The sequence below is a fragment of the Magnolia sinica genome, chromosome 14, assembly GCF_029962835.1.
Source record: "Magnolia sinica isolate HGM2019 chromosome 14, MsV1, whole genome shotgun sequence".
Lineage (NCBI taxonomy): Eukaryota > Viridiplantae > Streptophyta > Magnoliopsida > Magnoliales > Magnoliaceae > Magnolia > Magnolia sinica.
The window spans coordinates 22,141,822-22,168,507 of NC_080586.1; the positions used below are offsets into that span (position 1 = coordinate 22,141,822).

The 26,686-nt window shown below is 39.9% G+C and overlaps 1 long non-coding RNA gene across 1 annotated transcript; it reads left to right on the top strand.

Annotated features, from left to right (window-relative positions):
- Positions 1–467: 467 nt before the first annotated feature.
- LOC131225687 (uncharacterized) lies at positions 468–24,836 on the top strand. The gene is made up of 2 exons (XR_009161483.1): positions 468–929; positions 24,463–24,836. It is a non-coding gene; the product is annotated as an uncharacterized LOC131225687 (long non-coding RNA).
- Positions 24,837–26,686: the final 1,850 nt, after the last annotated feature.

Genomic DNA, 26,686 nt, shown 5'->3' on the forward strand with positions numbered 1-26,686 from the left:
GTATTAAGGGACTGGAGTGGATTTTAAAAATACACCATAGGATAGCCCACCCAACTACAACCTTTAACTAAAATTTAACTTTTATTGTGGTATTAAGACTATAGGGCCTACCGTGATGTATGTGTTTTAACCACATCATGAATTGAATGCCTCGTCGAGTGCTGTAGAAGTTTTGGATCAAGTTGATATTTAGGTTTTTACCTTCATCCAGATTTGTTTGACCTTAAAAACAGTTTGGATGACAAATAAACATCATTGTGTGCCCTAGAATGTTTTCAATGGTGGACTCATTATCTCTGCTGGTTTCCTCTTGAGCTATGGATATGCTTCATTTTTGGGCTCATACCTAAAATGAGCGAGAAATGTACTAGCTTGGATAAAACGCATACATCATGTATTTTTAAAATCCAGTCTAGCCATAAAGTGAGATTGGTTGGCGCCACTGTTATGCATTTCAAACATCCACACTATCAATTAGATGCACTCTTCCAAATGGTCCACACGCCTAAAAATCAGGTCAGTCCCTGATATAGGTAGAGTTCCAGATACGACTGATTTCTGGGACATCCCATAACCTAGAGGGGACCCACCAAATGCACGGTTTGATGTCAAACTGTCTCCCGTCATCATCGTAGTCGTCTTTCACAGGCTCAAAAAAAATAAAGCCCTTTGGCGATCCAAAAGAGCTGTACTTCTACGCAAGAAAGAGAAAAACGACGGATGAATCTTACACTGTGGAAGGACGGGGGATTTGGAGGGTGGATTCAGGAGATCAGAAAATCTTCGACTCTCAAAGAGGATTGGTTATAGGCATCAAGAAAATTCTAGTTTTCGTGGAAGAGCTACCATTGCAGCAGCCTAAGAAAATGAATTCGATAATCCAAGAATCAAACTGGATCATGGAAGAATACAGGCTTCCTCAGAAAATGGTAAAGCTTCACCCTTTATTCTGTCTTTACATACCTTTAAATATATATATCCTCTTAAATAACTCTAGTATGATGATCCTAACCATCAAATCAATGGAGAGGGAGTGAATGGTCCATTTATTTATTCAATTAATTATTCGACCCACTATCATGTATGCCCACCTTTGATTCTGCAAAATCACTTCAATCGGATGATCCTGATCATTGATATGCAGGAACATATTCGATCATTGACATGGTCATCCAAGATGTGGGATCCAGTTCGTCCAATTCGATTCTAGGAAGTGGAAGGTCCTCATTTATTATGCTAAAACAGGTGGGACATCGGTGATCTGCATTGTTTATCATGTATGGAGGCTTTTGATCATTGAGCCCTGGCAAAATGTCACTTTTACAAATGTCCTAACCATCCACTAAAAAATAGAAAAAAAACAAAAGAGAGAATTACCGAAAAAGAAAATGAATGGTCGTTGGTGATGTAATAGGTGCCCAATTATTGATTTAGACCGTCCATGATGTGGGTTCACCTTTGATTCTCACTTATGAGACGATGATACAAAGGAGAGAGAGAGAGAATGGAAAGGCCGAAGAGCGAGAGAGTGGGAGAATGGAAACGCAGAAAGGTGGTTGGAGAGTCCATTCATTATCTAATCAAGTTCCAACAGACATCTCTTATTTAATCCAATGGAAGCTACTCTTACTAAAGCTAGAGAATTAGAAATTTTTGTTTTTACAAGTAAGTTTTTTTAGTATAATCACTTTTTTTATAATTGAAAAAAGCTTTTATTTGAAATAAGCATCAAGCTCAAAAATAAGCTTAAAAGGTTTAGGAACATTATTTAAAAATTATCAAACTATCTCTAAATAATTAAAAGGTAAACATCTAAAATAAATAAATAAAAAATAAACTATTACCAAACAAATTATTATTATTATTATTATTTATTTATAAAAGGGACAGATTTTTAGAAATAAGCTAATGTGCTCTTATTAGTCGAGATGCCAAACAGCCCTGCATTTTAGCAAACTTATCTTTAAGACAATCATCCACAAGATCCACCCTATCCATTAAGTAATAAGCTGATATGAGGAACGTGTCATTATTCATCAGATCTACCTAGTCTATTAGATCTGCCCTTCTTTGTGGAGCCCACCGTGTTGTCTATATACCATCCAAAGACAAAGTGACAAATAAAAAATTAGGACATTCAAAAACTCACATGGGCTGCGCCATGTGAATTTAGAGGCCTTGGGATGACTTGAAATTGTTCCCTATGGTGTGGCCCACGTAAAGCTTCAACTAGTAATGCAACTATATTAGAGAAAGAAAAAACTAATTGTAATGAAGTTCAATGTATCAAATTGAAAGTTTGAATCACATAAGAGAAAAGACCAGTGACTGTTATTCTTATACTAGAAATCACCACTTTCCACCCTTCAACAAATTACCCAAGAGAAATGCAAATTGCTTAAATAAAATATCATTCAAGTGTCTTATTCCATACAACCTAAGGTTTTCTCTTTGAGAAAATCTCTAACATAATTTAAAGAATCTAAAAATAGGATTCATTGCTAGCCAAGATCTTTTTTTAAAAAAATCCTTAAATAAGAAAATCTAATAATACTTATTTCATGGCATAAAGATATTTTCCTAATAGAGAAACATAAAAGAGGGGGCATTAGGAATAAGCCACAATGAAAGTTGGGTTATTATATTGAAATGACATATCCCAAAAAAAGAGCACATTAGAATTCACAAAGGTACACATATTTGAATTGATGTAGAGTTTCTCGTAGTGTAATACTCTGATCACTTGGTAGCGATGGATCAAATAACCTCTTCTTGAACAACTATAGATGAGGATGTCTTCAATGTACATGATGACAAACTTGCTACGAGTGTTGTAGAATTTGCGTCATCACCCACCTGAATATATCGGGTGCATTTATTAAGCCAAAGGCATAACTAGCCACTCATATAATCTACCATTTTATTTTAAAAGCAATCTTCTATTCATCCCTAGGATGAATCCTTATCTAGTGATACCACATTGCAAAGAGATCTTTGAAAAAATTATACAATTCATCATCATGTTTAGCATGTCATCTAGCGTGAAAATGAAAAATGATACTTCACCATTTGCTTATTAATGGTATGACTATCAATATACATACACCAATTCCATCCTTCCTTGGTATGAAAAATGCCAATACATAACATAGGCTAATGCTATTATGAATGGAACCCTTGGCTAGCAATTTTTCCACTTCTCGATGAAGCTTTATATGCTTTATCATGTTCATTCAGATATTAAAGATTTAGTATTGGTGCTCCGAGTACCAAACCAATTCTGTACTGAATGTCAAACATAAGTGGAAGATTCAATTCTACACTAATCTCACATGTTACTTAGTTCATCGCATATAGGATCATATTACTGAATTTTTGTCAGAGTATCTTATTGCTGAATTTTTAGTTCGTGTCCTCACTTATACCATTGCTAAAATTTCTGCATAGTAATTTCAAGTTGTCACATTGCTAAATTTTCAGCTTGTAATTTTTAGATTATACCCATGCTGAATTTTCAGTTGGATACCCTCGGATTACTATCTTGCTGAATTTTCAACATAAGATTTGAGTACAGCGACTTGCAGAATTTTCTGGTTAGTGTATCTAGTGTGATTTCTAAGTTAATACTATTATTGTCATCACATTATCCTAGGACCTAGGGTTTCCTTTAACGTGTCCTTGTATATGTCTACTTGTTCAGGACGTGGTTTTGGCCTACATCCCACTATGAATCTAGAACAGATTACTAAGGCCCTTAACACTATCAACAATCATCTGACGACTATTGAAGGACACAATAAGACCATTGCGACTCAATTAACCATGACCAATACACGTAATAATCGGCTTTAAAGCCTCCCTTCAGGCGAAACCCGACACTAGGGAAGATGTTCAACCATAAGCTGGGGATCAAATTGAAGGAGTTGAGATTGCACCACTCGCAATTATTAGCCGCGCCTTAAGTCAAATTGTAGAAAGTGATGATTGGCGCAAGAATTCAATTTTTCATACTTACGCTAAGTGTGGTGGCAAAAAATGCAATGTGATCATTGATAGTGGCAGCTGCATCAATGTGGTATCTGCTCGCACCGTGGACCGCTTAGGTATGCTAGTTGTTCCTCACCCTCAGCCCTATCGAGTCTCATGAGTTGATCCATCTTCAATTTCGGTTTCTCAGCATTGTCCCATTCTCATCTAGTTTGGTTCCTATATGGACACATTGTGGTATGATGTTTTGCCTATGGATATAGGCCACATCATTTTGGGTAAGCCTTGGTTGTATGACAGGGACGCAACACTGTTCAGTTGCTTGAATATGTGTTCATTTCTATATGGAGGTAAAAGGATTGTCTTGAAACCTCTCCCACCCAAAAGCATCTCGAAAAAGGAGGATGTCAAGAAACATGGTCCTGAAGGTGTGATGAAATTCTAGCTTGAGTCTCTTCCTATAATTAATGCTAAAGAGTCTAAAAAAAGAGACAAACTGATTTGACGTTGTATGCCCGTATGGCAAGTGAGGTCATACCTAAGGTTATTATGGATATGCCACCTGAGGTTATACCTGAGGGTAGTGTAAAGTTACCATATGAGGTGAGTCCAGTATTGGAGGAGTCTAGCGTTGTTATTCCAGAGGGCATACCGGATGAGCTTACACCCGTGTAAGACATTCACGTATTGACTTTTTTTTAAATAACTAGCTTTATATATATATATATATATATAAAGGATTTACAATGTGTAGGGCATTCGGGCTCACCCAGAGGAAAAAGGACCTGGGCGATGCCTATCATAATAAAACAGAAAAGGAAAATAGAAAGAGAGACCTTATCAACAACTGCCCCACCTAACGGGGCTACCTATGAAGAAAGCCTAATGGCCCCCAGACCCATTCTATCCAAAAAAAAAGAGATACTCTAGCTAGAGATGGTAGCTCAGAAACGTGCCAAATCAAGGAGGTCTGAAACTCACTACCAAGACAGGCCACTCCATTAGCAAGTGCATTCCCTTCCCTTAGAATATGCTCAAAGTATACCTGCCCTTTATTTTTCAACCTTTCAATCATTAACATCCAATAATGCCATTTCCAACTTACCAAGGATGTACCATTCAGGAAACCCACCACCAGTTTAGAGTCAATTCCACAACTATTTTAGAGAAGCCCAACTTCAAACAAAGGATAGCCCATCATGAACAGCACAGAGCTTTGCTCTGGTGTTGGCACCTTCCCCGTAGACCTCTGAGAAAGCGAAGAGGAGGTCCCCTTTACCTCCTCTGCACACACCCCCTCCTCCAGATAATCCTAGGTTACCCCGAGCCGACCCATCGATGTTCAACTTGACCTAGCCACTTCTCGGCTTCAACCATTTCACGAAGATCGAATGCTTTAGCTGCAAAAGATGTGCTTCACACCCCAAGTCTACAAGGATAGAGTTGTTTATCCTCGAGGGATAGAGAGAGCCCGACACCTTCTTGGAGATGGAGAACATCCACCATTTAACCCCGCTTGAAAAGGGCAACAACTGAGGGGATGTTCCCTTCAAATCTGGAGGAATTTCTGGATTTCCATATTTCCCATAGAATGATACAAGGGATCAACCTTTGCATGGTCCCTATGCAGGCTCCTGGAGATTGGACGCACCACCATTAGCTAAGCTTAGCTTTAATCGATTGGGCATCCAAGGTTACAATGCCGAAAATGTGCCCAAAATAGTTCCAGGTAGTTGACGCCAGCCTGCTGGAGATGATGATATGAGATGGGGGATTTCAACGAGAGCTTATGGGCTGAAATGTCCTCTTAATAGATGCATTTGGATGCTAGTTGAATGCCCCTAGCTTGGACCGCCCCATCGACTGGGATAGCATTGTGAAGGCATCTCTAGACGAATAAAGATATTTTTAGAGGCACCTTCTCATGCCACACCCATTTCACCCAACCTCTACTCTGCCTGTCCTCTCTACTCAACTCCCGCACTGATTTAACCGAGAAGATGCCTGAAGGATCTAAAGGCCAAAAGCAGCAGTCCGGACCCTTGATAAACAGAAACCCATCTGGAAAATGAAGTCGACTACCTGTTGAGGGAGCTAAAAGAGCACAACTGACGGAGGGAGTGGCCCATCATGGCCCATAAAATCCTAAACTATCAGCAAAGCCAGGGAGTCAAGGATGGGCAAGGAAGCCAAACTTTGAAGCGACCCTAGACCGGTCCAATTCAACTTCCAAACATTGTAGTTGCCAACACCAATCTTCCATTAAACCGTGGAGTCGAGCAGCAGGAAAAGGGCTCAGATTCTTTTCCAAAGCAGGGAGGAATGGGTTGACACACAGCTGGGACCATCAGAGAAGAGATCTTGATTATATTTTGCTGACATATAGGAAATCCACATGGACGCTTCTTGCTTAAATTTCACATTCTAGGCCATTTTCAAACAAAAAGCCCTCATAACCTCAAATATAGAGCTTCCTAATTGCCAGCCCACCTTTGGGCTTAGGGAAGACAATGTCCTTCCAACACTTCCAATGACATTTCCTTTTACTGTCATCCCACCCCCAGAAGAAATTTGCAAACTGCTTCTCTAAGCTATGTGCTTCGGAATGTGGGAAGCAGCCAAGGAATGAATAGGAATGCTAGGAAACACATGTTGCACCAATACTGTCCTGTCGTCTTGTAAGAGGCATCTAGCCTGCCACCCCCTGATATAACTCTCAATCTTGCTGATCAACGACTGAAAATCTCCTTTAGTCACATTGCCTATCGCTATCGGCATCCCCAAGTAGAAAGGCTTGGCCGGGGATTTCGATATTCCCAGAATTCTTTCAGTGGTCCTAACTCTGGCCAGAGAAAGCTTCTCAGAACAAAAGAAGGAGCTCTTATGAAGATTAATTTTCTAACCTGAGAACCGCCGATAAGAGGCTAAAAAACTTTTGACTTCTCTAAGCGACGCTTGGCCCCCGTTCAAAAATAAGAGAGTATCATCTGCATAGAGTAAATGAGAGACCAGCAGGCACCCCTGCCTTAGCTTGAAGGGATGACAAAAACCCCTCGACAAGATTCTTAAAACCTCTATTAAGCACCTTAGCTACCAGAATGAACAGATAAGGAGACAATGGATTGCCCTACCAAAGACCTCTAGAGGATATGAAGAAGCCCGCTGCCTCCCCATTAATTAGAACAGAGAACCAGCTATTACCCCAACATCTCTCCACCATGTTAACCCATTACTCACTAAAGCCGAATTAAGATAACACTTGATTAAGGAAGCTCCATTCGATCTTATCATATGCTTTTTCCATATATAACTTGATCACAATATTCCCGCCTTGCACCTTTCTATTGATTTCCCTAAACAACTCCTGAGCTAAGGCAATATTTTTCACAATAGACCGGCCCTAGATGAAGCACCTTGCTCTGAAGAGATGATCCTAGGCAGCACTTTACTTAGTCTGGCGGCAATAATCTTAGAGAAGATCTTGTAGATGCAATTGCAGAGGCTAATCGGACGAAAGTCAGAAAGTTTCTTCGGGGCTGTTGATTTGGGGATAAGGCATAACAAGGAGGACGTGATAGCCCTAGGAAGAGATCCACCTTGAAGAAAAACACAGCTGCTTTATGGACATCCTGGCCCACAATATCCAAGCAACCCAAGAAGACAATTCTTAAAAATCCATCTGGGCTTAGCGCCCTGTCCCTTGGAATGGAACCAGTAGCTCGCTGAACTTGTAAAATAGAGGGAGGGGCTAGCAGCTGGGCATTGATCTCCTGCGACACTAGATGAGGAATTGTGGAAAGTAAATCTGACCCAGTCGAGTCACCCTCTGACTTTAGGAGCGACTTAAAATATTCACCACTTCCCTTTGGATATCCTCACGGTCTTCCACAATACGCCCTGATTCCAGTTCAATGGCCACAATCTCGGCTCTACACTACCTCTCCTTTGCTAAGTAGTGGAAGAACTTGGTGTCCTGTCACCTTCTTCTAGCCAATTATTCCTAGCTTTCTACTTCCAAAAAATTTCTTCCATAAGCTCAAGCCTTTTAAGATTGGCCCTGGCTGCATTAAATTCTTGCTGAAAATGACTGTCGGACTGAGATGGGGCCGGATGTTGCTATAATTTGGCTTCAATTTTCACAAGTTTCCACTCCGCCTACTTAACTTGGTCAAATATGTTCCCAAACTCTTCCATATTCCAAACCTTAAGAGTAGATTTCACATTTTTGAGCTTCAGTAAAATATTGAACCTTAGTTGCGGGAATTCAGCCCCTTTCCATGCATTCTTCACAACTTGCTTGAAAGAATCATGATGAAATCACATCCTCTAGAACTTAAAAGGCTTCGCCGAGGAGGGAGGTTGCCTAGGGAAGACGAGTAGCAGAGGCACGTGATCAGAGCTAACTCGGGGCAAGTGTATAACATGAAAATGCGGGAAGATCATGGCTAACCATGAAGCATTGAAGAGAGCCCTATCCAATCTAGCCCACACTCGAGCTACTCCCTCCTGGTTATTGCTCCAGGTGAATCTGTTCCCGGAGTAACCAACATCGATTAAGCTCGAATTGTTGATCACGTCTGCAAACTCCACTGAGCTTATAGTATCTAAAATCCTGCGACTCCTCTCAGAGGGGCATACTACCACATTGAAATCCTCGCATACCACCCAAGGGCCTTAGACAAATCTGGACTAAATCGCCAAGCTATCCCAGAGAGCTCTCCACTGGATTTTGGAGCAGCTTACGTAAATAACAGAGATAATAATAGGAGGTTGAAGGTTCTGGACAACCACTGCTAGCTCAATCAGTTAACTAGACATATTTAGGACAGAAACATTGAGGGTATTGTTGTGGAATACCCTAATCTTCCCTCCCTCTTCGTCGTTAGAGTAGGAAGAGTGGAAGCCCAACTTAAGGCCTATCCCCACTCTCTTGTCATCCCTCAACATCAGCTCTAGAATCGCCACGATCCAAGGATTGTGGCAACTGATAAGCCTCTTTAACAACCTTATAGTAGGCTGATTAACTATACCTCGGGCGTTCCACACAAAGATTTTATCCATCAGTCAAACATCCTAAGTTCACTGCCCTCATCTTGAGCCTACGAAGCCTAGAGTTCCAATCCCCCATTGTAGCATAGGTAGGGGTCTTCCTGAAGCGTTTACTCCTTCCCTTATATATCTGTTTCTTCTTCTGGGGGCAATCTGTAGGATCTGTATCTGATTGCAATTGAGGTCTCTACATTCCACCTTGCTTTGCAATCTCCTCAATAACTGTAAGTTCTGAATTTAACTTACCATCAAGCTTCAGTGTTCCACCTAGTATCGATCACTCGGTCTACTCCTCAATGGGGGATGACCTAGAGAAATAAAGGGACAGGTCTACTGCAATGCCAATCCTGTTAGAAGAATAATCTACTTCTTAACCAATCCTACATTCAGATTTCTCTGTTTGTAGGTGGTCAAAGAAGGGAGAGTGAAAATCTCCCGAGGTTGTGGCTATAGATGAATTCTAGGGGGCTTCATCACCCCTCACCTCACTCGGGTCTCTCTTATCCAACGGAGAGCACCCGACTGATCAGGACAGAAAGTGTTGTGTTTCAGACCATATCTAAAAGTGGGACAACCCACTCCTTAATAGAACTTACTGATGTTCCAACGTCCAGGAATGGGTGGTCACTAGATACATTATGGTTTGCATTCCATAGAATCAAACTGTGATCTCCCTCTATGTTGTTATGGAGATAGGTTGTGTCTTGCAAAGCAAGTGTAGGAGAGGCCTCTAATTGAGGGAGGAATTCTGACCTTATTATTAAACTATTGATTAATTTGCTTCCTGAGGTTAGGTATTTAGCTGGTTCAGATGATCTAGGGATAAAATCTCCTGATGCCTGACTGCGAGCATAAGAAGGGCTTTCGACTAGGCTACGATCCAGATGATGTGTCATAGTCGGGCTGCACACCCGGTGCTGAGTCTAGACCTGACGAATCGGGCGCTACGATGCTAACTGGCTACTTTCCTGCTATTGCTGAAACTCCAGAGAATGGGATTGGGAGTCCTTAGAGGAATTTTAACAAACACCTACTGAAAATGCATCTTTACCATTAGTCCCTACCTGGAAACATCCCTCTTCTAGTTCTCTCCAATCCTTCCCCTAAGATATTCATTTGCATTTGAGCCAATGGAGGATGCTTAGATTGTATGAAGCTTTCCGTTTCTACATAAATAGGGAAAGTTATCTCCCCTACCATGAGATTGAGGGCTCTTTTCAAATCAATGTTGGGTCACACCTTGATTCAAGCATATACCTGGAATAGGCCATAGCTGCTGATAGAGTCTATCTAGGTCAACCTTCCCATTGTTGTTGCGTAGATCCAAGATGACTGCTTCCATTCACACAATGACTCTACCAAACCTTCATCATGATCAAATGAGTACTGGGGAGGAAGTGGATTTGGAAGGCCCATTTATATAATTGCTTGTGCATACCTATATATATATATATATATATATATATATATATATATATATATATATATATATATATATGTGTGTGTGTGTGTGTGTGTGTGTGTGTGTGTGTGTGTGTGTGTGTGTGTGTGTGTGTGTGTGTGTGTTTCATAGGCCTTCAAAGTCTGCACACGCATCTACACAACATATGCATGACTTGCATGACTGCATGTGGAGATTAAAAAAAGAATCAATACAAATAATGAAACATATAAAATTATTGCTGACTCACGCCATAGGTTTAAAGAGTTTGTTATGCGTGATGAAGTCATGATTAAAATACGTCGAAAAGGATTTCTACAGAAAATTATAAAAGAAATTTACAAGCCTGTAACATTAGACCATATAAAATCTTAAAAAGACTGGGCTCGAATGCTTACTTGTTAGATCTTTCACCTAACATGGGTATCGGTTCCATGTTTAATGTGGAATATCTTGTATTGTTTCATGGACATTCCTCTAACCCTTATATGAACTTTAATGATGATTCTCCTGACCTGTCCCATAACCCATGGCCATTATACCTAACCCCTCTTCTCATCCTTTACCATCCATACCATTCATACCTATGAGAATAAAGGAGATAAAGGATATCTTAGATGAAAAAACAGTTTCCACATGACATAGCAGTTACCAGGAGTACCTTGTCAAGTGGAAGGGCAGACCAAAATCAGACAGTACATGGATCACAAAGGCAGATCTTCAGCGATAAGACCCGGATCACCTCAAGCCTCACTATAGCTTTATTTCCCCAAAGGCGAAATCTTCTCAGCCGAAGGAAATTGATGGGGACATTAGAGGACCTACTCAGGTGTACCAGAGATGAAGACGAGTTCCACATGGGGTTCACTGAGCCATTTTGAAGACCCAAGATGCATTGGATGTGCATCATGAAGACCCCACCATAGGATGATGCATGTGGATTGCTTAAGAGATCATTTTTGTCATGAGATTTTTATTTCATGTCGATCCGACCATTGGATCTTGTCGATCAGGCTATCAGGCCACTAGATCTTTTAGATCTAAGTCCCTTAGACTTTGATCTTACTTTCTTTATGTTTTTTTAAAGGATTTATTTGATAGTTGATATTGATAATAAATGTTTTAGTTTTCTTATTTTGAACGATGAACCACTTCACTTAAGTGAGTGACATAGTTATAATTATGCTAAATTTTTTAATTCCAAAATTTTAATAATAAAAGCAAAGGGGGTGGAGATCCAACCCTCATTGGATTTTGTGATTAAAAAAAAAGAAGAAGAAGAGAAAAGCTCTTACTTTCTTCTCCCATCTTCATGCGATTTGAAGATACTTTCATGCAATTTGGAAAGAAGATTGGTGCCAGGCTAATCTTCATCAATGGAGGTGCGAGATCTCCATCTAACCCCACACCATCTTCTATTTTCTTCCCAATCTAGGTATTTTTTTCAGGTTCTTCATTCTCCCCATTACAGATTTTCATCTTCTCCCAAACGCAACCTTCTCATACCCATTCACAATCCAAAAACTAATCGACTTAAACTCATTCTCCCACACCACACATGTGACTGTACGGCCACACATGTGAATTCCACCTATCCCTTTTGGTTTTCCACCATCATTATATCTAAACCCATTTCTTCCATCCCCAAAACCCTAACACTAAACCTAAAATTCTTAATTTTCCTACTTTCTCAAATTATCTAAACCCTAATTTTTCACCCTAGGTTGTAATATGTTTCCTATTTTCAAATAGACTATATTCTATGTTAATTAGATGTCCCTACATACATTAGATCCTAGTTTCTTTTTATTTAATGATCTTGAGTTACAATGTTGGTAGCTTAGGCTAGGGTTATGCATGGTTTTCTTTTGATTTTGATGATATTTATGATGATTATAGCGATGTTTGTGTTTTTCGTTAAATATCTTAATTCGGTTATTTGATCTTACATGTTACTTAGTTCATGTATCGGTCTTGCATCACCTTAACTGGTTCATGGTTGGATAGAAACATCACTAGTTGTGTCGATCTTACATCCTACTAAAGCATACATGATTCCTCGTTCTCAACTTTTCTCTCCAAATGGAGTCATACTCTTACTGTGGAAGCCAACTTTGTCTCTTTAGGTTAGTCATCTCTTATAGGGTTGAGAGTGATGGGATTTCCTCTATAGATAAACTTGTATGTATTCTTGTAATGCTTATAAGTTACATCTTATTGTATATTCATAGGCACCCAAATGGAATGATATCATACCAAAGTGACTCTTTATAATGACCCAAGGAAAAGTTCAATATGCACTGCTTGGTCACAAGATGAATGTCTCATTCATCCATGTAATCTTATATGACTTTGATGTAAGACATGAAAATTAAATATGATGTGCAAGATTTCAGTCTTTAGATCATAATAATTTTAAAACAATCACAATAATTCCACATCCCATATAAAGTCAAGCATTTAACAAAGGGAATCTATGAGGGTCCAATCCTACACATGTTAGAGCTAAATCAATTAAAAATTATAGACCAAACAATGCTTAAAGGATAGTAGATTTATTCACACATGCAAAGGATAATTTCTCAATCCAAGGGATTCTCACGTTTTAATTCGGAAAAACCTAGGCTTTCAAAAGTGGAATAGAACTTAGAGATTTGAGATGATTTAGGGTTAGGGTTATGGAAATAATGTGAAAGATGTGTAAAATAGAGACGAGAGGGAACCTATGATCAGCCTGCATGTGTAGACAACAATTGGCCTAACGCACGAGCGTGGATGGCGGCCCATACATGTGTAGGGCCCACGAATCTGGAATTGGCCAGCTAGGGCCTGGTCGGCCAGGGATGGGCCACCTTTCCTCTAAATTTTAGGCCAAATGGATGATCGGTTTGAAAATGGTGCTCCGCCGAAGTTTCAGCCCTCTTGTAGGGCCAGATTCTGGAAATCTGCTGTAGGGGAAAGATTGCTGCAAAAATGGATGGATTTGATGAGAGGATGGCTATAAGAGATGAGGAATATGGAGAGTAGGAGATGAGGGCGATTTGGGATGAGTGTGGCTTCGCACTACGGTAGTTAGTCCTTCGAAGTAGGGAGAGTTTTGTACCCAATTAGGTTTCCACAACTCAAAGAATTAGAGAAGCAGGAAAATGTAGAATTTTATTAATCATCTTCAATGAGGAAAAAAACTACAGGGGGTGCCTATTTATAATAAATTCGTATACCCCAAAAATCACGCCATGTGCGCACCCTATTACTTAGAGAGAATTAATAAAAATAATAATAACTAATCAAAGCAATCTAAACCGTCCATGATATTCCTAATAATAATAATAATAAATAAAATCCAAAGTACTGGATTATTTAGAATAGTGGGCCACAATCATAAGAACTCATGGTGGGATTCACATTCCAATTAGGTCCACTCGAACGAACCAAAATGCAGTCCTTTAACTAGGAGGCCTTCCCCGACATCGTCATCGATCCAGATCGATGGTGGGGCCCTCCTCCTCGTATACGTGCGTAGGGGCCTTGCTTATGCGCGTGATGTCCCCATCAACTCTCCCCGGCTGTGAAGATTTCGCCACTGCCGAAATAAAACTCCTGAATCACTCTAAGATGTCAGGATCAAGTATTTGAAATTCCTCCTTAGTGAGCCACATACAGTCTGAAGCTGTGCATGACTTTCACTTAACCAGGTACTTCTGAAACCCACCGTCAGATGTTGATACTATATAATAGTCTAAAATATCCTCTATTTCCTCTCTGGGTGTGGGAAGGGTAGGTATGAGAGGTAGAGGCTGGGAAGAATGGTCAGGAACAGGACATGGATCAAGGGAGAGGTCTGGGGAATCTGGATGGTTGGGTGAAGGGCCGGACAAAGTATTAGTGGTCCCCTGAAAAGCAACTACATCCTTCACATTAAATGTGGAACTAATTCCAATGGAAGGTGAAAGTTCTACCACATACGCATTGAGACCGTTTCGTTTTATAATTTTGAATGGTCGAGCACTACGCGCGTGTAATTTACGAACGGCCCCTTGAGGGTACTGCTCGAGCCTAATGCAAACCATCACAGAGTCTCCTACATTGAATTCTTTTTTATGTTGGTCTGTATAAATTTGTAATATTCATTACTAGTAGTGATCTTTCATCTGATTTCTTAATGTAATGAATGAATGTGATGCGCAAATGACTCTGCAGACTCTGATAGCCTATGGGACAGTGACATAGGGATAAGATCAATAGGCTTCCAAGGCTTATAACCAGTAATGACTTCAAAAGGACTTAGCCTTGTGGACCTATTGATAGAACTATTAAACACAAACTCAGCTATAGGTAGTACGGTATCCCACGTCCTTGTGTGCCCCCCACTAAACATCTAAGCAAACTCCCTAGGCTCCTATTGACCACCTCAATCTAACCATCGGTCTTAGGGTGGTAGGTAGAAGAAAATTGGAGTCTAGTATTCATCATGTGTCATAGTATCTTTCAAAAGTAACTCATGGATCGCACGTCATGGTCAAACACTGGTTTTTAGTAGCCCATGCAGTTTGATGTTCTCACTAAAGAATAGCTTGACAATATGAGATGTGTCAGAAGTCTTAGAACAAGGAATAAAGTGGGCTATTTTAGAAAAACGGTCCACGACAATAAATATGGAATCGTGTTTCCAAATAATCTTGGGGAATCTAAGCACGAAGTCCATACTGATGTCTTACAAAGAGATAAATGGAACTGGCAAAGGTGTGTATAATCTTATATTTTGCTTTTTCTATTTTGTCAATTGACAAGTGCAACATTGCCCTATAATTTTGGCCACATCTCACTTGAGGCTTGGCCAATAAAATCTATCCTCCATTAGGGTAATGGTCTTGTCTTGACCAAAATGACCTGCAACCCCTCCTTAATGTAACTCCCAGACAAGAAAATCATGGAGGAAGATGCAAGGTATGCATAAATGGTCACTCCTAAAGAAATATCCGTCTAAAATCAAGTACTTAACTACTAGCTCCTGACGCAGTCTCTAACAATGCTGTGTACACAACTCCAAAATCTGGACACTCGAAATAATCTTCTTTGATGTGCTCGAGGCCCGTGACTTTGACACTCATGGAATTGAGTAACGCAACTCGATGACTCAACGTGTCGGCAGGCTTATTCTCTGCAACGGCTTTGTGCTTAAGTATAAAAGTGTACTCTTAAAGGAATTGTACCCACTTAGCATGCCTAGGGTTTAATTTCTTCTGAGAGTTCAGATATCCCACGGCCTCGTGATTTAAGAATAAGACGAATTCTTGTGGCAGTAGGTAATGACACCAGTGGTGCAATGATTGCACTACCACATAGAACTCTCTATCATAGGTGGAATATTTTTGTTTCACCTCATTCAGTTTCTCATTAAAAAAGGTAACAAGGTGCCCTTCCTAACTAAGTACTCCTCTTATGCCGACTCCTAACGCATCACATACGACTTTAAAAGCTTTTAAAAAATTCGGAAGTCGCATGACTGGAGCTTCGGTCATCTTGACCTTATCTCCTTGAAAGCCTTCAAGGCTACCTTTGTCCATTGAAACTCTCCCTTTTTTATGCAATCCGTGATGGGAGCCATAATGGAACTGAAGCCTCGAATGAACCGCTTATATAAGGTGTCTAAGTCGTGAAAGCTACACACTTCATGAATATTGTGGGGTTCGGGCCAATTAACAATGGCCTTAACCCTCTCGGGATCTGCCGATACGCCCTCAACTGACACAAAAAAATAAGAAGATAACACTACTAGATAAAAATGCATACTTCTTTAGGTTGCCATACAATCTCTCAGCTCTAAGGATCCCATAAACCTGCCTCAAATGGTTGAGGTGTTGTTCCTTGGTCATGCTATAAATCTAGATATAATCACAGTATATGACTAGGAACTTCCCCATGAAGGGCCTCAACACTTAGGTCATCACACGCATGAAAGTGTTTAGGGTGTTAGTCACCCCAAAAGAAATAACTAGCCACTCGTATAGCCCATCCTTTGTCATGAAGGCCGTCTTCCACTCATAACTATGCTTACCTAATGCGATGGTGTGTAATCTTGAGGAGAATTCACACTGAGTTGGTGATGTTTTATTTAAACCAACCTGATTTAAATGATTTTAAACTCGCAAGTATACGAATCAGATGTAGATATGGTACGTATTACGAGATCGTTCCCACGAGGACTGGTCGTCACAATTCAAAATTAAAGACTCTTCTTAACTAATCCAACAAATATTTGCGATAGTAATTAAGTAAACTAAATAAAAATCAATGGAAAAATAACCGAGAGCAATAGTGAGAAAAATTCAATCAAGGAGAAGACTAGGACTTTCGAATCCACCTCTAATTATCATAAACCTTGTTTTACCTGTTGATTCATTCTAATTCAGATTGATATCAAAAATAAATAAAGCGCACTCTATGTCCTTGGTCGGGCACATAGAATGTATAATTCCTTAAAGCATATGGATTACATCTTTCCATCCATGGTCAGGCATGGAGAGATGTAAATTCCTGTTTCTTCCTCTATAGGAACCTGTTCATGGTCAGACACAAGCGCCTAGAATAATATTCCAAACAATATCCATAACTAGATTTTGGTTAAACTCATAGCATGGAGAAGTACGGAAATTCCAGTCAAGTACACCAGAGAAAGAAACAAATCAATTAAATCAACATGAAATCAACACATAACAAGGGTTATTCAAATTAGGGGCTTCATCTCAGCCCTAGCTAGAAGATTAGCAATCCATGAATTCAAATAAAAAGAAAGAAAAATAAAATTGATATAAAGAAAACATCTCTCTCTCTCTTCTTCTTTTTTCTTCTCTTTTCTTCTCTTTTCTCTTCTCTGGATCTGTTCCCTGGCTCTCCTCTCTCTTCTCTACGTTTTGCATCCCTTTTTGTAGCTGCTGAAGTGGCTAGAATGGAGAAAATCGGGTTTGGAAAGCTGTCGTATGCGCAGCGAAAGCCCTTTTCGCAGCAAACTTAAGTATCTGCAAAAGTCCCTCATTCTTCGCATTTTTTCCGTAAAATCAACGTCTCCTAGGACGTTTTTGGCTGTTCTACATGATGGACAGATCAAATCTTCCATCTGATCGAAAATGGTGGGCCACAACCGCCCGGAAGTCGGCTTTTCGCGGACGTGCGTAAGCCTTCGCACGTCCGGTGCTGTGATGCTCGGTGGGCCCCACATAAGCATTTTCGGGAAAATCCACCCCGTACATTGGATAGAGGATGAGATTTCGTTCAAAGATGGATGGTTTTGAACGTCCATTGACGCGGCCCAGAGAAGGAATCATGCTGAGATCTTTTTGAACATTACAAGGCAGCCCGCTTGTGACCTCTGTAGCTCACACGTGTGCACGTATGGGCACAAACTGTAAACATGGTTTTGTAGCTCATGAACCCTTCTACACGATGAACGGCTTGGATCAGACTAACGTGCTACCGGTGGGGCCCACAGCGGTCCGTAAAAACGGACTTTTCGCCCGTTACACGCCGCTGAAACAGAAATTTCCGTTTTTGAAAAGGGAGTGGGTTCAGCACTGTTGACCGACGCAGGCTCGTTCGGTGCTCGGGCAGTGCACATGTGCACCATGCACATGTCACTCAAGGTGGGGTCCACTGTGATGCTTTCGAGAAATCCAATCCGTCCATCCCATTGTTCATCTTATTTAAACCGTCTAAGTCAACTTTGAAGTATATCCAGATTGTAGGTGGGCCTAAAATTAGAGATTAATGGGCTGATATGTCCGTTGGCCCACTTCTCGAGATATCCAATGGTTGAAATTTAATATGTACGGTTTATTTATGGCCTCCAGGCTATGCATGAAGTTTCGAGTCAATCGGATGGCGGGAACCATGTGATTTTGCATTCTGGACCATTTTCGGGGCTTTTTAACGTGAACGGCTTGATTTCCTCGGGTCCCTGGCATGTGAATTCTTCAGTCTTAGTTCTCTGGAGTGCGTCCCTTGCTCTGGTGACTTCGGAGTGTCAAATCCATGCTTGTAATACTCTTTTTTCCATTAACGTTCCTGATTTCATCCTTTGTCATGAAGGCCGTCTTCCGCCATCTTCCACTCATCACTAGTGCGTACACAGATTTGGTAATAACCACTTTTGAAGTCAATTTTCGAAAAGATAGTAGCAATGGCCATCATATCCAACATGTCATCAAAACACAGTATGAGAAACCAATACTTGACTATGATTTTGTTAATGGCCCTACTTTCAACACACATCCTCCATGTGTAATCTTTCTTAGGTGTAAGAAGGGCAGGCACGGCACACGGGCTCATGTTCTCTCGAATGAAACCCTTTTCTAGGATCTCATCAATCTGCCTCTTTAACTCCACATGCTACTTTGAGTTCATTCTGTAATGAGGGAGTTTTGGTAGAGTCACCCCAGGGACTAAATCAATAGTGTGTTGTATGTCCTTCATAGGGGGGAGCTCATCCGGTAGATCCTTAAGAAAGACATCACGAAACTCATCCACTACCGAAATAGCCTCAATGGGTAACTCTACACTAGCCTCTAGTGCACTTTCCCTAGCCACAAGGGCATACATTATCGAGTCTGACTCAATCTCTCGCTCAAACTCCTTGGCATTTAGAATATGGAGAAGCTTAGACTTGGACTTCGATTCCTTCAATTCTTTTGAACCGCTCACACCACTCTATGTTGTGGACTCCTTTCCAGTCTTATTCTTAGGTGGCAGTGGATTTAGCTTAACCTTCTTGCCCTCAAACCAAAATGTACACACATTTGAATGACCAAATATGGTAACATCCCTGTCATAAAACTAGAGCCTACCCAGAATGATATGGCCAACATCTATGGGAACAACATCACACCAGAGTATGTCTTTATATGATCTAAAGTAAATAGGAATAAGACAACAGTGTGAAACTGGAATGGAAGTCTCATCAACCTAATACACTCTATAGGTTTGAGGATGGGCTTTGAGCTTCAAGCCCAAATGGCTCACTGTACCAGTTGATGCCACTTGGCACAACTACTACTGTTTACGATCATCTTGTAACTCTTATCCCACACTTGGCATATGTATAGAAGATCGTGTTGTGGTGTCAATCATCGGTATTCTTTGTTTGAGCAAAGGTGCAACACTCAACTGCCAGGGTTACAGACTCTTACACTCCCTCTTCCTCATCACTAGGGGTTTTTGTTGGCTTATACTCTTCCTCCTCACCATCACTTTCTAAGGACACTACTTCTACTTGCCTATCATTAAGGAGCACCTTCATGCCCTCTTTCGTGTCACACTAGTAGGTAAAGTGACCAAACCCTTGACACCTAAAACACCTAGTTACTCCACTCTTACACGAGCTAGACCCAAAAACCTCTTTACTCTTATCATCATTGGGCCTAGACTGAGAACTACTGGAAGGTTTATTTTGGTACCCATGCTAAGCTTGGCCCCTGAAGGGTTGGCCTTAGCGCCAAGATCGTGTAACTCAAACCCCCTTCCTACAGATGCTTTGAGGTATTGGTCGACCTCCAACACTACTTGATATATCTATTTAAGAGTGTCTATGTCCTTGGCGAGCAACTCTCTCCTAATGTCAGAACGGAGGAGGCCCATCTTAAATCGAGTAAGGGTGAGTACGAGGTCCTCATCAACTTCACAATGAGTCAAGTACTCTTCGAACTTCTCAATGTATTCATGAAACCCTATTGAAGAGACTGTCATTCCTCAACCAACCTTAAGTGGTAAGAAAAATGGAGGTATTTTTCTTTAGGTATTTCTTTCATCTCTCCCCAATGGACTATTGAGAGCTCCCTCTTCCTTTCTTTCTATCGCTCTATAGTAGCCCAAAACCTCCTTGTTTCGCCCACAAGCTTCATCTTGGTGAATCAGACTCGACGCGCATCTAACATATCATACCACTCAAAATAGTGGTCCATATCTGCTAACCAATCTAGAATAGCTTTAAAGTCCAAGTGGTCATCAAACGTAGGGGCTTCTACTTAACTCTCTTGAGGAGTTGCGCATCTGAGTCATAATGATCATGATGCCCCTCACAGTCTGGGTGCACAGATATGTGCCCATGACCAATTCGTTAGCCACCTCCATTCCTTGGCCTATCTTCCTGACCACTTGCCTAAGATTGGACATCTTCCCCAATGGTGGGGTTTGCCCATGTGGAGGTCTCTAGTTGGGTAACGTGCACATTAAGCTGATCTCAGCATTAATCAATATGTTGTTCCAAGCGCCTATCGAAAGACTCAAACTGACGGGTTATGTAGTCCATTAACTCTTGTAATTGCTCCATGTTTAGTGTAAGGTGCAACCCAAAACCGCAACCAGTACGTGTGGGCATACAACTACCCACTCAACTCAAAGGTCTTCTAATGCAACTATATGGACTAAATGCTCCTATAAGACTCTACATGAGGGAAACGACACAACGCTCCTAAAATTCCAGCAACATAACTGTCCAAACAATTTGTTAATAGAAAATTCAGCAATGAAAATTGGAGAATTTCTAACAATAGAAAATTCAACACTCTATGTTGTGAATGATGGGTCCTAAACAACCCTATATGATGAAATTTAATGTAAAATAAACGTGAGTAGACTAAACCCTAAACACGCAATGCAATCCCCTATGAAAAACCTAAGCTTTAATACCAAATTTGATGCAAGACATGAAAATTAGATATGATGTGTAAGATTTCAGGATTTAGATCATAATAATTTAGAAATAATCATAATAATTCCACATCTCACATAAAGTCAAGCATTCAACAAGAAAAATCTATGAGGGTCCAAGCCTACACATGTTAGGGCTGAATCAATTAAAAATTATAGACTAAACAATGCTCAAAGGATAGTAAATTCATCCACACATGCAAAGGATTATTTCTCAATCCAGGGGATTCTCACGTTTCAATTCGAAAAAACTTAGGGTTTTAAAAGTGGAATAGAACTTGGGGATTTGAGATGATCTAGGGTTGGGGTTATGGAAACAAGGCGAAAGAGGAGTAAATTAGAGATGAGAGGGAACCTGTGATCAGCCCGCACATGTGGACAGCAAACTAACTTAACGCACAAGCATGGATGGCGGCCAACATGTGTGTGGGGCCTATAAATCTAAAATCGGCCAGTTAGTGCCTAGTTGGCTAGGGATGGGCCACCTTCCCTCCAAATTTCAGGCCAAACGGATGATTAGTTTGAACACAGTGCTCCGCCGAAGTTTTAGCCCTCCTGTAAGGCTTGATTTTGGAAATTTATTGTAGGAGAAAGATTAGCTATAAATGTGGGTGAATTTGATGAGGAGATGACTATAAGAGATGAGGAATATGGAGGGTAGGAGATGGGGGTGATTCGGGATGGGTGTGGCTTCTCTCCACGGTAGTTAGCCCTTCAAAGAAGGGAAGATTTCTCACCCAATTAGGTTTCCACAAATTAGAGAATTAGATAAGCAAAAAAATGTAGAATTTTATTAATCATCTTTAATGAGAAAAAAACTACAAGAGGTTCCTATTTATAATAAATTCCTATACCCCAAAACTCGCGCTATATGCACACCCTATTACTTGGAGACGAAGTAATAAAAAATAACATAATCAAAGTAATCTAAACCATCCATGATATTCCTAATAACAATAATAAGCAAAACCTAAAGTATTAGATTATTTATAATAGTGGGCCACGATAATGAGAACCCATGGTAGATTCACATGCCGATCAGGTCCACTCCAACGAACCAAAGCACAATCCTCTAACTAGGAGGCCCTCCCTAAATGTCATCATCGATCCAGATCGATGGTGGAGCTCTCCTCCTCCTTGTGTGCGTACGTAGGGGGGCGTGCGTGTGCGCGTGATGTCTCCATCAGATTTGGAAGCTTTTAACTTTTCAATGTTAACTAAGAACTGCTTGGTCCACCATGCTTTTACAAAGCCATGTTAAAATTATTGGTTCTATCAATTATGACCTTGATAATCTTTCAACCACACAATACTCATATATGGAAGATATTAATTTTCAACTAGTCTTCTTGGGTATCCACTTTTGGTATTATCAGAATCCTCTTAATTGCTAATGATAACTTATTTTCCTTAATGTCATCTACGCCTTCCTTAGGTTCCTGACCAACATTTTCATGATCACTTTCCACTTGATTTGCAATAAGGTTCTCTTTATACCATCCACCTTCTTGTCGCTTACAAAACTAGATATTGTGAGAGGGCAATCAACAACATAATGTTGATGACCACTACATTTGAAACAAGTGTTGGTTGACCTTCCCTAAAGTGACATAAAAGATCTTTTAGAAAAGATTATTGGAGGTGAAGTTTGGGCAAATTTTGTAATCCTAAAAAGAAATTATTGCAGGATGCAACTAGTTTTAGGAACAATGTGGAGCCACTTACAATAAAACTAGTGGATGTATAGCCTCTGACTTGAGGGCTACTACATCTTATCACCAACTAGTTTTGGGTCATTCAGTATGCTTTGTCCATATTTTTAAGCTTATCACCAGTTCCCCTTAAATATGAAGTTGTAGAGTATTCCAATTCTCCCTCAAGGCCATCCATAAATGTTTGATAGTTTAAATTAATTTCTTTTCTTGTTTCTTAAAGAACATAGCCCGTCATTTCGAAGTATTCAGTCTAGTCATGAAACGTGCCCTCATATCATCCAACCATTTTGTGTTCAAATCAATCATTTATTGAAAGGTCGATATAGTACCATCCTAAGGTTCAGCAATCATCCCACAATTATAAGTCATCCTTCTCTTGGTGCTTCATATGGCAATGGTTCTATACAAAAATATGCAAAAATGGTATTTGGGTTGGGTTTTTTCTTCTTTTAAAAAAAAAAAATTTTTTAAGGTTTTGGGAATGTTAGTTTTATATATAATCAATTATGAGTTATTTATTGTTTGAAAAATGACTAATGTTTGGTATACTATATATGATACAAATAAGGTGATGGCTTAGGTGAGATGGAGGTTGTATATAAGTTATGGTGGAATGCCTAAAATAAAGGCTCATTTAGGAGCATGTAATATGCATTGGATTCCATACAGGTTGGAATTGATGTGAATTGGATCCATAGGGTCTTAGTGTGCTTTCAAAATAAGAGGCTTGGTTGTATTTAGTGGGAATTAGATTCCAATTCCCACAAAAAAAAAAATTAAATTAAAAAAAATTAAAAAAAAAAAAAAACCTCTCCCAAATGCATTATAACTTTATTGATTCACACCATTTTTCACCAAATCCATGCTCCCAAATGACCCTTGATAGACTACCTAGGAAATTGGAGGTAGGTTTGGTATAAAGATTTAGATAGAGTTTGTGGAAAGAAGATGGCGAATAGAAGAGAAGTGAAAGAGAGAAGAATCTCTAGTCTTATACTAGAGATCAACCACCCCCCACCCGATTCAACACCACCATAAAGAAACGAGCGAACTTGATCAAAGAAAATATCACTCCATTGTATTATTTTATAAGACCTATGTCTTATTTGTAATGAGTATTTACAAGGTTTCCTCTTTGAAAGAATATCTAACATAATCTAAAGAATAAAAAATAGAATTCCTTGGTAGCTAAGATTTATAAGATAAGAAACACTGAACAAGAAACTATAATAATAATTATTTCCTTGTGTAGAGATATTTTCCTAACATTGTAACATGGAAGAAAGGAAATTAGGAACAAGTTAAAAAAATGAGTCATTTCTTTTGCATACATGTGGAGTATGCATGTGTGAGATGTGTCACAACTGCATCAATTAGCCTATTTTTTAGTTTTACAATGAACATTGAAGGGTATAACATGATGGACAGTATGGACCTAATGCACACATCATGCGAGCCCACAGTATATGGGGGAAACCTTGTGGTGTGCCTTCACATATTATTTTTCTCTCATCCTAACTAATCAAATATCATGATACAAGGGTTGCATGTTTTATAATGACTATGCAGGCTGAAGAAGAATGGGTCATTTGCAAGATCAAAGCTACAAACTCAATCAAAGAAGAAGAAGAAGAAGAAGAAGAAACAAGTAAGGATACAACCCATATCTTCAAATGGTTGGACTAGTCTCTGGATCTTTGTGATGGACTACATTGTTAAAATTTGAAGGATGGTCATCCAATCAGAAGCAGAGGACTAAAGAACAAGAGACAACTCAGAAGTACATGATTAAAGAATATGGGATAGTTCGGAAATAGAGGATTAAAGAACACAAGACAAATACCAGTAAATCATCATCTTTTAATAAGCAAAATAAAAGGATCCAACACTGATATTGATTTTATCTGTTTATCTCCAAAGAAGTTTATATTTGAGAAATTGCATGTTCCTGATGCCTCATACCATATAATAGCAATTTTTTTTATTGGTTAACACGTTAGTACGCAAACCCCACTGTTAGCCGCACCCCCACTTGGGAATCGATACCAAGAGCTCGGTGTTGAAAGGTTGTCTTCACTCAGCTGCCACTTGAGCTATGAATTGGTTTGTCAAATGGAACCAACTAAATTTTGTAAAGCACCATCCACTTCCTAGGTGGGAATCTAGTACCATGGAAATGGATTCCATTAGTGAGGGGTAGCAATTAAGTTTGAGTGGAAATGTAGTTCACAAAATTTGCACCTTTTATGATTTCCATCATTAAGATGGATCCTAAATGTTGTGAAATATCTCCCTATCTAATAGATAGGAAGGCCTCTCTTCACCCATAAGAATAGCTTTTCCAATATTAAACTAAATTTATAAGAATAGCTTTCCCAATGTCTAAACAACATAGATGTTATCCCTTTCACTAGGATTATTTTTTTTTCAAGATTTCAGAGAACTAAACGACCTGTAAGTCAATGTCCCAAAATCAGATTTGCTGAGCAATCATAACTTCTGACACCTATATGTTGAAATGGGACCATTGGATATCTTTCATCTTCAATAGTCTAATAAATTTCCACCAATATTTCAAAAAACCAAATAAGCATACTTTTGGGTTTTGACACATCAAAACTAGGACTGATAATTTGATAGTTTAATTTGAATAGCGTATAAGCCAAGTATGTTGTTTCTAATTAATTTTTTAGGTGCGTGCGTATTGTCCATCACACTATTACAGAGTCTCTCTTCCACACAAATGGGGAAATGGTCCACAAATCTAGATTGTTGATATGTAAGGTCCCCATTGTGAAAAGTGAATGCCCTAAAATTCTTCAAGATAAGAACCATCCTAGTAGTCTCTTTGGCATATTTTCCAGAGCATGGCTATGTCACAAACTAGTTAGTTGGAGCCCAGTGCTTAAGGGTTAGGATCTTCGAAGGAGGAGATTCTCGGGGCTTTGGGGTGTGCCTATCACCACACAACAAGATGCTAGGATAGGGGGAGCAATGCGACTTCGGCATGGTGCTTGGTCATGCCCCACATGATAGGGCCTCTGAGGGGAGCTTGGTGGGCTAATTACTTTTGTTTCCCAGTTACCATGGCATCTTTGGGCACTAGAGCACCAAGTTGAACCGCTCTTGTCATCTTAGATGAGGCTTGTCTCTGCAGGGACCAATCTCCTAACTAGGCCGTGAATTGGTTAGAAATCATACCAACGAACTCATGAGGCCAGGCATGAGTCTGCAATTGCAAGGTCTTTTGCAATGCAAGGAAATTGACCTTGATTAGACTCCCACTAGTCCCTTAGTGTTCATTTGGCCGACAATCTTGTGCTTGTGGTTGCTTCAGGTAAGCATGGATCTAGTACTCATTTTTCAATGAAAGGATAAGCGTTATTCGGGACTTGAGCAATAGTGAGCTTAGCTTCTTACAATAAGTAAGAAAGAAAATCCACCTACAAGCAAAAAGAAACGGAGGGCTGCTAATGAAGCCATGAACGATGAGAAGGCTACAAGTGAGTGGAGCAGGTGCACTTGGTGAGAGTAATTCAAGCACTTTGGAAGTTGAATTAAAGAATAAGTGTGACCATATACCTGCAAGTTATCTTCTATATGCTTTGCCTTATAGATGGAGGGATGCAACCGACAAGAGTTGCCTCTTTTAGCACTGTGAGGTGACACAGAAAGACCCTTCCAACCATATGTGCTCCCAGTATATTGGCATCCTCAAAAGAATGTCTATGGAGAGGAATGTCCCTGTGAGTCGCCTATTTCGATGGTGCTTGTTTCACATCCATTTTGGTTT